Source organism: Trachinotus anak, unplaced genomic scaffold (genome assembly GCF_046630095.1).
Source record: "Trachinotus anak isolate AG129_WGS33_773 ecotype Australia unplaced genomic scaffold, CSIRO_AGI_Tana_v1 ptg000003l, whole genome shotgun sequence".
Classification (NCBI taxonomy): domain Eukaryota; kingdom Metazoa; phylum Chordata; class Actinopteri; order Carangiformes; family Carangidae; genus Trachinotus; species Trachinotus anak.
In genome coordinates, this window is record NW_027273854.1 from 5,852,787 (window position 1) to 5,865,915 (window position 13,129).

Below are 13,129 nucleotides of genomic sequence, written 5' to 3' on the forward strand. Positions count from 1 at the left end.
CAGGATCATAACAGAAAAGAAAAACATTTTTTTTAATGTTAAATGAGATCACTTTTTACAGACCCTTTAGGTGTGGAAAATGGAGATAGAAAGTTACCTGAAGAATATATACAGTGACTAACAGTGGAAGGGAGGGATGTGGATAATTGTTTCTCTGATAACTCACTCACCTTTCCTATTGAATGATTCCCTGCAGCCTGGCAGCATTGCACAGGCATTAAGGCCTTGAAAGGCTGATATTAACTGCATTCAGGAGAGCTCACATGTGTGCTTCTTCCAGACAGAGGTTAAAAAACAGGAAGTCGATGAAGCCTTCCATTTTCTTTGTAGAGAAAATCTGTTCTTCTTCTGTTCAAAGCCTTTCTTTTCAGGATTTATCAAGGACTTTCAAGTAAGTCACACACAGACACACAGTGCTGCAGAATTCAGAGGCTAATTCACAATTATTACATAGCCGGTCAAAGTCTGACTTTCTAAGTCAAACATAATAGGATAATAAGTATATCTCAACATTTTGGTCTTTTTAAGTCACATTGGTGAGATATTAGGTTGAAATTAGGATATAATAAGTTAAGGTTTGCTAGCAAGTGCCAACATATCACTCCCATCCTGCAAACTAGCCTTCGATCAGCACATTGAACAGTGGCCTTAGAGTCAAATTCATCAACTCTACTCTAACAAACCACCACAGCAACTGTCAAACAAATGAAAAAGCTTTTGCCAACCAACAGTAACGAACCAACACAAAGCTAGCTGACACAGTGTCACCGTCAAGAAAGGCACAACTCATTGTAGGTCTACACGGTATAAATGAATGGATGACAGCATCTGATCACACATTCACCTGCATGTATAGAATTCATCCTTCATCATCAATGACAGAGCAGACACCTGTTATCACACGCACAGATTATGTAGCTGCACATTTTGAGGTAACAATTAGGTTGCTATAGGTTGAAATCCCTGAGCCCACTCACTGTATTCACCCATTACAAGTTCATCCGCCATTCATAAAAGTCATTAATCAGAAATGACAGGCAGCAAGCTAAAGTAGGCAAAGTAGGATTTCCCAGCAGGCCTTACTTTGTAACTTTTGGGAAGAAAGTAACCAAAATAGATAAGTGGTAGGTAGAAATAATATTTATTTTGAATAAAACATGCAATTTTGGAAAATTTCAACAAGGGTGAGAAAAACAGAAAGGACTATGATTTAAAACCATAAGTATGATGGGCCCCTGACCCTGACATTTCAAATTGTTGGTAGTTCTGATATTACACACAATTACAATTTAAGCTGAATGCTAACATTAACATGCTAATATGCTCATCATGGCTATGCTAGCCTTTTGGTAGTTTCTACAATTTCTGATTGAGTGTACTCAATTTAAATTTTGACTCAAAAAGTCATAATTTTGACTAAGCATCCATTAATTTTGACATACTGTGAGTATCTTTACTTACGGTTGTCAGGATCTGGCTTCTATAGATAATAACTTTAGGCCCACCTAAGTATAGAAGCACACAGAAATTGTGTTCATTGGGGATCTGATACTCTTGGGCACATTTTTAGATGGGATATTTTTTCTCCTTTTCACGTACAAGTGAAGTTTTCTTTTCTCAGCTCTTAACATCCACGGTGTTGTTTTACTCTGACAGGTGTTAAACACCAAAATGGTGTTTTAACTGTGGATACAGAGAAGGCATGGAAACATTTTAAGGATGGACTTACTGGGAGCATAATAGCAGAGGAGTGATTTGTAGGCAATCATGGTTTATTTACCTCTGTCAGTTTTCATCCAGAGACTTTCTCTTCTTGCATTATAGTACCTCTCTGAATATCATTACTCCCTCAATCCCCTCTCCCTGCTGTCTTATCATCTATCTTCCTCTGTTGTCAACATGTTATTCCTCCACTCTATTCTCCTGCTGCTCATTTTCTCTCTGCCCATTTTCTCTTTTCTATCTCACCACGTCTTTTCTCTCTGCTGCCCCATTCTCTCTGCAGTTTTTCATCCCGCGGTCTCCCCTCCCTCTCCCAAATCAAGTCGTGAGTGCTCAGCCCCCCCCTCTCATTAAAGGAGTTCTGCAGCCCAGGAGGAAGCGCAGGAAAAATGGATCCCCCCCCACCTCTCTCTCTCTGTCATGGAGGCTGTTCAGGAGACAATTCTGAGCCCACATCCATCTCCATTAGTGGGACAGCGCAGCGACCGGCACGACCCCCCGCCCGCTACCCTGTATCACGTTTCACTGCCTGCTATTTTTCCAGGTGGAAAAAGAAAGTCAGGCAGAGAGATGGGCAGGGGCTGGGAACAGGGATGGAGAATAAGGAAGAGAGGGATGATTTAGATCATCTATCCTCCACTTCCCTTCATGCTCTGATACGATGACGTCCCTGCGGGGCCATGTCTGGGACACGGTACAGTGTCGACCAGTGCACCTCAGCAGGAGAGATGAACTCGTCCACTCTTCTCAGCCCATAAAGAAAGTCTGCATCATGACCCCACAAACTCACAGTGATACCGATTTCACACACAAAGTTTGGGCTAAAGCTGAGGATACAGCACAGAAACAGCCGTATCGGATGATAAAGCCAAACCATTTGAAACAAATCAAGTCAACTTTCAAAAGACAACTCTTTAAATGAACACTTCGCTGATCTAGCATTGCACTCCGATAACACTGTCAGACTCGTGACTGACAGTTCAAAAAGGGTCAAAATCGATCTTGGAACCAGAGACACTGTATTGTCTTTTTTAATTCAAGGAGATTTGGATGTGCTATGTTAGTAGTGGCTGATGTAGCCTCGAGCTGTTAGCCTCACTGCTTTCTAACTCCATGCCCTTGTTTCTCTTCAGATCCTCACATAGCTCCCTCTGGAGCCTCAAAGGGCTTCTTACAGCTGTATTTCACATGCAGTAGGACTCCCCAAGACCTGGAGACAGACTTTGATGTGTATCATTGGAGTTCCCTGTAATCTTTTTTGGCCAAGTCAGAGCCAAGTCTAAAGTCAAGTGTGAAGTTCCTGAGGGAAAGTAAAGGTATCAGATTCACAAATTTTACCTTCATCCTTCACAACTGTTTTATCTGCACAGCTGAGACCGAGTCATGTCACTGCACAGGACTAGTAATTGAACTGGAAGGTGCTTGGTCTTTTTTATTTTCTATTGTTGCAGTATTTTAACAGGGCAACATAATCCTTAAATGTGTTGGCTTTTAAATCTGAAGTCAGGTCTTAAAGCGTCAGTATTTGACAATCTGACAAACATTCCCACTTTACGTTGGCCTGGTGTGTGAAGGCTTTCTATTTTCAATCTTTGCACGAGTGCAACACCATGAATGCCTTCAAAAACAGACTGTCCAAAAGTGTGTGTTATCCCCATTTGTGTGATTCATTGCATCTCTCCATCTTTAGCCCCGTCCTCGAGTGTGGACATTTGGAGCAGGTAAACACACATTTGACTCTAGATGTGCTCAGAAAACATTTTGTACAAACTTGTTCATTTGGAGCAGGCTGAACTGTTTACTGCAGCCAAGTCCACTTCCACATTTTTGTGATTTAAATCTGACTCGAGTTCAAGTATCTGGTATGCAGGCCTGGTTTTTAATTCCCAATATCCAGGCACTAATGTGAGCGCAACAATAAGTGGTGTCGTTTCTGTAAATCCTCAAAACATGCTGAACATTTATTTTATTCTGTTCACTTCACTCCAAACCAAACCAAACTTTGGGTTGAAAGCTTACCTATTGCTGTCTTACCCATGTTTTACTATCTCAGAATTTCATCAGGTCAGACCCTAAGACTTGAATGTTTTTAGTTTTAAATTTCAAGTCATGTCCTTTAGGATTGATGAAGTTTTTGGATCCTCAGGAGAAGCTGGAGGATGAAGCTAGGCAGAAAGATGTCTGGTCTAACCTGTGATGGAGAATGAATGAAAAGACTGATGGATGGAAATCAAGTCAAGTGTTCATTATTTAAGGTCTCAAGTGTAGGTCCAGTGTCAAGTCCTAATTCATGTCTGACTGAAGGTCAGGTTTCAGCTCTGATTCCAAACCATTATCCATCAAGGAAGCAGAGGGTTTTAATGTGGGAGCTTCTGACCTCGTTGTGACAGCATTATAACGTCACATCTAAGATGTGGGAATAATTTCACTTGACTGGTTCAAGAATAGTCTGAATAAGTCCAGACTTCAAGTGTGGAGGTGATGGAGGACTGCATGTCAGAAATAAATGAGGTACATTTGGAGTTACTGCCACCTGGCCCAGACCAGAACAACTCCACACACACAAACACACACTCCCAGGACTTGCCTCTTCCATCTTCTCAAATTCATGTCTGCCATTGCACCCCATCAGGATATGCCGGGTCAGGGAAAACCTCAAGGGCAAAGTTCAGGAAACAATTAAGGGAAATAACTGCACACCAGTGGCCCGAATTACAGCTCTATTTTGAATTTGTGTCTGTTTCTCAGAAGGTCCCACTCGTTAAATCATTAACCCCCGCAACTGGAGACCACAAAAGAGGAAAAGCAACACAGTTGTATGTGAAAAATTAAGACGACATCTGCTTTGCAAGTGGTTATTACAAGAGCTATTACAGAGAGGGATGAGAGAAGAGTCCCCTGTAAATCAGTGGAGGCTTACTGAGTTTGTGGTTTGACCCTGGAGTCAATTTCACCTTCAGACATTTTCGCTCCCAACGACAGCCAATGAGGCAGAATGCTTTCACAGCATTTTATCACTGCAACATGTCAGTAGCACTTAAATAAGATATATATCATAGAGAATCTAAACATCTCTGCATTTACAGCACAACCACACAGGACTGCACCACAACAGTTCAGCATGAACTGCTGTGGAAATGTGGTTTCACACATATGACAACGTTTAATTAAAAGATTTTCTTCTAACTCTCAGCATGATTAGAGACGTGTTTCCCAACCAGGAGACGTCAGTCAAGATGAACTGAGATCAGACTTTTAGCCAAGCTAGCTGCGCAACGTCAGTAAGTTCTCCGCTTTGGTTCAGACTAAAATATCTCAACAACTACTGGATGGATTGCTGTGAATTTCCGTACAGATGTTCATTCATTACTCGGAGGACAAAGCCTAATGACTAGTGATCCTCTCACGTTTTCCTGTAGCACAACCATGAGGTTGGCATTTATGGTTTTTGATGAAATATCTCATCAATGATCGGATGCATTGCTATGATATTTTGTACGCATCTTCATGAATCCCACAGGATAAAGTGTAATGGCCTTGGTGATCCTCTGACTTTATATCAAGTAAAACTTCAGCTGTACTCGTGTTTTTATCGCTAATAAGCAAATGTTAGCATGCTAGCACGCTAGACTAAACATTACACCTTATCACCATGATAGATTTCTTTTTGTGAGCATGTTAGCATGCTGGCCTTAGCATTTAGCTTGAAGCACTGCTGTGTCTCATGCTGCGTTCCACTTACCTCAGAGGTCGGATGCAGGAGCTCCCCAGATAGGGTGACCATTTCCATAACACCAAAAAGGAGGACATTATGCGGCATATCAATGAATTACTATGGTGTACATAGGACTCTGGTATACTCTCATTTATAGTACAATTGTGAGTGGTTTAAAGATGATGTTTGTGTAGCTGAATAGGCTACACAAACATGAAGCGGCTGGACAGGGCATTGAAAATCCGGACTGACCGGCCTAAAGCCGGACGCCTTGATCCCCAGATCAAGGGGCTGATAGATGAACTCAAATTGGATTTTTTTTCTAATCTATATAATATACTGAACAGCTTCATCTCTTCGTGCACCTACATGAGACAATCTCATGAGGGACAATTGCTTTACAGTTGAACTGCATTCAATCACAACCACAAACTGAGGAATTATAAGTAGTTTCATTGCTTCATTTTAAGGTGTTACAAGGCGAAAAGGTTGTGAACAACTGGTTTAGAGGCTATAGGTTTAGTGCCTATGAGTTTATTTGCTGTATCACATTAACATATTAATAGAAGTTATTTTATACATGAAAGGAACCACGATTTTGATCTGGCACTGATACAATCTTTGACATTATATTTGGATGACTGACTTTAATTGTCTGTAGCTATGTGATACTGGAGGCATCGGCCTTCTTCCAGAGGTAAAAAATGTATGGTTGAGTGGAGGAGCGTGAGCTCTGTGGCCTGAATGACAACAACATAAAAGGGATGTAAAGAGGTTATTGGGATGCTAGGTGTGTTCCAGCAGATATGTGATGCGCTTTCTGCAAAACAAGATAACAGAATAAACAAGAACAGGAAAGAAAACCAGATGAATGAATACAGATTTTATGTTAGTATGGTAGTAAATGTAAACATAAAATGCACAGATTAATATATAAGTACACACAAACACATGCATACAAATACAAGCACACACACACACACACAGTAATGGTTTAGTCTCTGTGTAGAGGATTTCCAGGACATTAGCAGCCAGCCATGTAGGCTGGTTGAATGAACATGACCCCCCCCCCCCAACCACCACACACAAGGTTACAACCTTTGATCACTGCCAATGAGACGAAAAGCAAGATGGTATGGAAACGACTACACACCAAACAAACACAGACATGCATGTATCAGCCTAACCTTGTGCCCTGCTGCAATAGAATCAACAATGTGGGAATACTGAAATGCACACATCGTGTAGACTCACATGGATTCACGGGCACAGAAAGTGATTAGGCATCTGTATAAAAGCCGTCATTGCTCAATATTATTTAACAGTATTGAGCCGTTTGTGGAAGTCAAGGGCTCAGGAAGATCACGTTCTGGAAGTAAAGGATGCCTGGAGGAAGGTAGAGGAAGAGGATCAGGTTATCAAAGATTGCTATTCAATACCATCCAACCAGCTAATTGTATTACTCCCCTTTCTGTGCGCGGCTGTCAATACTCATTCTTGGGTTGCTCTCAGTCAACAGCTCACCTCTTACTACCATCCCCTTTCTCCTCTCCTTTGCTCTGACACCTCTTTTCATTTGTTTTGATTCATCTCCTGGCCTCTCCTGCCTCCCTGTCTTCGTCCAGGTGCTCAAGAAGTCAAGCGTCTGTGGCCTTAATGATCCAAGGATGCTCAAACAGAAAAAAGGAAGACAGACATTAAGCCCCTTTGATCCCAGGACGTTATGCCTGCATGAGACAAAATGTGTGCAAGGCAAGAGAGGGGTATTATGCAGATGTTCTTTTGCTTCTATTTGTGCAAACAACCACGTATAATTGCAGTTCTCACATTTGAATATATTTGAATCACAATTTGTGCATCACAACAGTAGCACTATTTATCTACTGAGGTGCTTGACACACTCTCAAAGAGCAGGGAATAGTGTCTCGATAGACATCAAGATTTAAAATCACGCCATCAATATTCCATCGCCATCACCTTAAGTGAAGCAGCTCATCCATTTGGCTGATTATAGTGGTTAACTGAAGCGTCACCACGAAGAGGTCGGAGAAAAGAAGGTAAGAAAGCAGATAAGAACTACTTCTCTTGATTACAGAGGATCATAAATGGTTTTATCGGAGGCAGTACTTCACTCAACTCAAGAGAGACAGAGACTGTGTTATTTCTTAGGGGTGAAAGGATGCTCTCAAAACCGTTTTATACATGTGCCTTTATCATCATTTTCAAGAGGACTAAAATAATTATCAGACAATTACACAAAGGAACATGACAGTTACATTTGAAGTGCTCTCTATAGATTCATAATCAAGAAGTGACAAATTTGCCTAAATATAGATAGACTCTCTTGTTAAAATGTCCAACTTTACAGCAAAAATAAACATGTTAACAGCCTGGTACAAAAAACAGTTTGGTCTCTATAGTTAATTTTCTTCTTCATGACAGTTCTGATAGATGAAGTTCTGCTTTTTGAGGGAGCTCTCAAAAAATAAAATGAAAGAATGCTGGAGAACAAACAAACTCCCCATCAATAAACATAAATTGAAGTTATATCAGTCCAGCGACAATCAGTCTGACTAGACAGTACAAGACAATGTGTATTATACAGTAAACTGTTGAGTGTCAAAGGGTCAGTTCATGTATCTGCAGTGGAGTCATGGTGGTTTTATCAGCTCAGGTTTTGGGATATCTTGCTAACTACTCAAAAGTGAATGAAATTTTGTTTGTGGCATTTAAACTAATAATAAAAATAAATAAATAAATAAATAAAGAAAATCAGCGAGAGCTTTTTCTGTACGTCCAGATGTTCTGTTTGGTCAGACTTAGAAGTCCTAATCTCTGCCAGCGAGATGAGATAATTTGAAATTTTCCCAGTGTTAGTGATTCACCTGGATCAAATGCAAATTTTCTGACACTGATTGAATGATCTGTTTATTTCTTTTTGACTAAAACTAAGACACTTGTTTCTAAAGCTGCAGCGGAGACAGCTGAATTATGTCTATCACCTTTTCACCTTGTACCAAGAAAAATTATTTCAAAAACTAAACAGTGAAATGAAATGAGTGGTTAAGATGGACATTTTTTGCAGTGAGTGTGTCAGTAAAACGACTAGTATACACTTTCCTGAGCATCACCTGTGTAAATACAACCTGTCCCCTGCATCTCTTGGCTTCTGGGTACATCAGGGTCATGTGTTCTGAGGAGGGTCACATGTTTTACAACCTGCAGCTTTGGTGCTGCTGCCTCCCCACACAGTGACAGCAGGGGATCCAAGGGCGAATATGGAGGTGTACGTGCTGCGACCACCAGCCACGTGGAGACAGAAACAGGACTGCACTGACGTCTTTTTCTTTTAACGACTGTCCAGCTGGAATTAAACGGGGCACCTGCTTGATGAGAACAACCCCTGTATGTCTCTGTCTGGTTCTGTCGGGTATGAAAGGATTGGTGTTTAGTGTCTGTGTGTGTTGGTTCACTGTTAACACACTGATCCATGTCAGGACCATCCTGAGGCTGTCTGGGATTCCACCCAGTATATCAGGAAGCATAAGCTTTCTGACATGATGGAGCAAACCTGCACATGTGGATCAGGGTCATAAGCAGCACTCAGGTAGGGATGCTTGTAGGACTTAAATTTTAACCAGCAATACTTTACAGGAACGTGCACAAAAGCCAGATGCTACCTGAACAACAGTGCATATCTAACAACATTAATTAAGATTGATTATAGTCTACACTGTTACTTTAGTAGTTCTAATCTCACTGCACATGAATTCTCTGGAAGTTATTTTGTACTTATGCAGGAGATAAAGAGAGTTTTCTGGCCCAAACAGCACATTCCACATTGAGCAAAATTGGATGTGAAATGTGTTTTTCACTCCAAAACACTCTTATCTCATGCAGACATAAAGGATAACCTCTGGAGATCTGGTGCACAGTTGTGCAGCACTAAATAAACTTTTCACTCTGTTCTACATTATTGTCCTAATTGGAAAAATAACTTCCAATAAAAAACATTAAAGAGAAAATTAATACATTGAGAGACAGATATTGTGTCATCAAAACCAGTTTTTTAATGAGCTTGCCCAGCCCTGCAGCACCAGTTTTTACTGTGTGAAGCTGGAAAATAAGCTGTGATCTTAATAATGGTCATGGGCCTGGAGGAGTTTTATGCTTGTTACTAGGAATATATAGCACCAGGCAAAGAGACTCTTTTTGCTTTTAGCTAATTGTCAGCATGCTAACACACTGACAATGACGATGGTGATAAAGTAATATGCTGATGTTTAGCAGGTATAAGGCTTTAAGACCGTGTTCTGTCACAGCTCAGTGAACTGGACTCAAATGCAGAACACTGAGACAAAAATAGAAGTTCCAATGGTTCACCTTTACTGAAGGTTGTTGGCGAAGCAAAAGGGGCGAGGGGCCAAGGATGTGATCAAGGCTTGGGTTGGAAACAGGAAAGAAGGAAACACAGCTGAACAGAAAAAAAGGGGTGAAAAGGATGAAGGATAAAAAAAAAAACAGACAATCAATCAGGAAAAAAAGGCTTGAAATCCATGGGAGAAACGGTGCGATTCACAAAGTGGAAGTGGGTGAGTGAAACTGGGCTGATATAAATACTGAATGAGTTAATGTGGGATGTGGAACAGGTGAGCAGATGGATGTGGCGAATCAGGGATGGTGGGAAGGGCCGAGGGTGGGCGTGGCAGGATCTAAAACAACAGCATGAAAAGTCAGGGAAGGGAATCACCAAGGTTTATTCTGAAGGGGACATGAATGTGTCGACCAAATTTAATGGCAATCCGTCCAACAGCTGTCAAGACACTTCTCTCAAAACCTCAATAGTCATCCTCACAGTGGCGCTAAAGGAAAAGTCAGAGGGTCGTCAAAGCTAGTAGGATTTATCCTCTGGAGGCCATGAATGTCTGAACCAAGTTTTTTACTGGCAGTTTATCCAATAGCTACTGAGATATTTCAGTCTGGACCAAAGTGGTTGACTGACTGGAAAGACTGACAGCTATTCCTAGAACCCTGCCGCTAGTGATTATAGAGCACATTTACATTAATAAGTAATAGTAAATATGAAATAATGATTAGCTGGTATTTTGCAGTCTGTTCTCAGGTAACTCTACATTTTCTACAACCGTACACAGGCCTCAATTCAGACTTAGCCAGAAGCGAGTTGGTGCTTTTTGTTAATTAGTATTTAGTTGGGTAAGATTCCTTACTTGCTTCTTAGAAACTCCTCAGGAATTTGTGTAATGTATTGTAAACAGTCGTGCTGTTAATTCTACTTCAGCTCTCTGATATCTGCCTCCAACTTGGTGAGCATTGGCCCGGAGGTCATCGCTCCTGCTCCTACACTATGGAATGCACATCGGAGGCACACGACTGAAAACAGTGCTCTGAACCTCCAAACACAACAGATGAGACTCCATGATGAAAAGTCTGCAGATTTTGACTCTCTGCTTTGATTTTGTGTGGAGCTGTGTTTCCAATAAATTGCTCTTAAACTCGGACAGAAAAATCTGGCTTTGTAAAAAAAAAAAAAAAAAAAAAAAAAAGCATAGTAAACATGAGTCACTGAAGCACATTACCCAGAGGGATGGTTTCTCTCTCAAACACAGGACCACACCCTCCTCATGGGAGGAACAGAAGGAGAAATTAGGATTCATCCTGTTCAGTGGATGCAAGTCATTAATTACTCACCTACTGTAATTAGCAGAGGGGTTGATTTTTACTGATTCACTTAGCGCTGCTCAGAGTGAAAACAGATGATAAAAAAAAACATTTACTCAGCCTGAGAAACTGCACAAAAGCTGGCAGACTTCCTTTTTCTAAATATATTAGCAGGAAATGTTCATTTCAGGGAAGCCACAGGAAGGAGAAACCACCATCGCCGTGTTCAAAAATTCAAAACCATTGATTACAGCTTGAGACAGTCTTGACACAAAAAAGAAACTGGGAATTTTAAGTTCAGGATGCACAGCTGGCATTTATAGTATCTGTTTTACATAAATATATGCGATACATGGGGATATTTCTGTAAAAAAAAAAAAGCTCTCTGGGTAATAATGCTGTAACAAGGTCGCTTAAATGGCTCTATGGGATCATCTGCTTAAAAATCCATTCTGTTTTTTTCTTTGAACCTCTGATATTTGAGCTTAACGTTCAGGACGTAGGCAATCTTTCAGAGTTAAACTTAGCCAAGAAGAGAAAACTCCAACCATGAATATGACAGCATAAAGACACCCTGCCAGGAGAAAAGTGTACGTTCCCCTTCAGCTTTGGCTCGGCTCCAGCTTTCAGCGTGTACTTTTTGTGGTTTATATTTGCAAACGATTTGTGAAGGGTGAAAGCGTCTCCTCCTCTGTGTTGAATGGGAACTATAATTCTTGTTTTTAGATGTGTAACCAGTCACAGGTGATGTCCTATCCCATACTTGGCAGTCGATTCAGAACATGTGGTGTCCACCTTCTCGACTCAATATGCCTCCCCCAAAAGCATGCTGAGCCATAACCTCATACAGTGGCTGTCCAACTCTTATATCAGCCCCGGTCTGTCACCTCCACTGCACAAAAATAAGAAATCACTGTGTTTTTGTAACGTCACACCAAAGTCACACACTGTCTTTAAACTGCAGCAGGAGGGGGCTCTTGTCTTGACCAGACTCATCTGTGTCTAAACAGTACAACATCTGTATTTTATAAGATACGCTTTAAAGAGAAAAAAATACATTCCCACAGTTTGAACGCTTACCAGTTTCCTTTAGATCTCAAGCCACGTTTAAAAAAAAAAAAAAAGGAGTGTTAACGTGGACATTATTTGTCTTACTCTTGCAATAACGATATGAACGACAGCTAAGGAGTGATTGACCATGTGGACCTCTTTTATTCTTTACCTGCATGACCAAAAAAATCTACTTCGTCAGAGTTCAACCAGAGCAGACAGGGTCTGTTTTTTTTTTACATATAACCCAAAATGACAAATCACATACTTTACCTGCTATCTTCAGGTATCAGCATCAAAACAGGCAATTAAGACAAGTAGACTTCTTAAATACAAATATTGGAAGTGCAGTGAAGTTCATGAATATTGAGCAAGCGACACGATTTCACTGTTTCATTGTTTTGGCTCTGCACTCCAGAACATATTTGAACCGAAATGAAACAGTGACAATGACTTTCAACTTTAATTTGAGGCTGTTTGAACCTAAATCAGAGGAACACTCCATGAATTGTAGTTGAAAAAAAGTGCCACAATTCCTGCACTGTTCATCCCATTTGGCTGTGAACACCTTCAAAGACCATTACAGCTGCAAGTCATTGCTTTAAGTTCAGTCCGCGCTTTTAATTTCACATCCACTGCTCTATAAATAATGTGTCTCAGATAAACATGCAGACTCTTCAACATCCAACAAAAGAATTTACTGCTGTTTATTTCTTGCAGCTAGCTGACCCCCTCTCGGCCCGTCACCGAGCACTGAGCGAGCACCACGAATAAACACCACTTTATGATTTTTGAATGGAAAGAATATTGAATATTAAAAAGAAAAAATGAATCTGATTGACAAGAGCTGTGACACTGTTAACACAAAGAAGTAACTTAACACAAGGAGGCTGGTGGACTGCTGAGTAGATGGGTTTTCATGTTTGGCGTGATGATGTTTAACGTCTCATTTAGTCACTTGTC

At 40.7% G+C, this 13,129-nt stretch overlaps 1 long non-coding RNA gene across 1 annotated transcript; it reads right to left on the reverse strand.

Moving 5' to 3' along the window:
- Window positions 1–6,540: 6,540 nt before the first annotated feature.
- LOC139608746 (uncharacterized) lies at window positions 6,541–10,460 on the reverse strand. The gene is made up of 4 exons (XR_011685086.1): window positions 9,821–10,460; window positions 8,569–8,860; window positions 6,962–7,107; window positions 6,541–6,823 (listed from the first exon to the last, which is right to left on the reverse strand). It is a non-coding gene; the product is annotated as an uncharacterized lncRNA (long non-coding RNA).
- Between the last annotated feature and the right edge of the window lie 2,669 nt (window positions 10,461–13,129).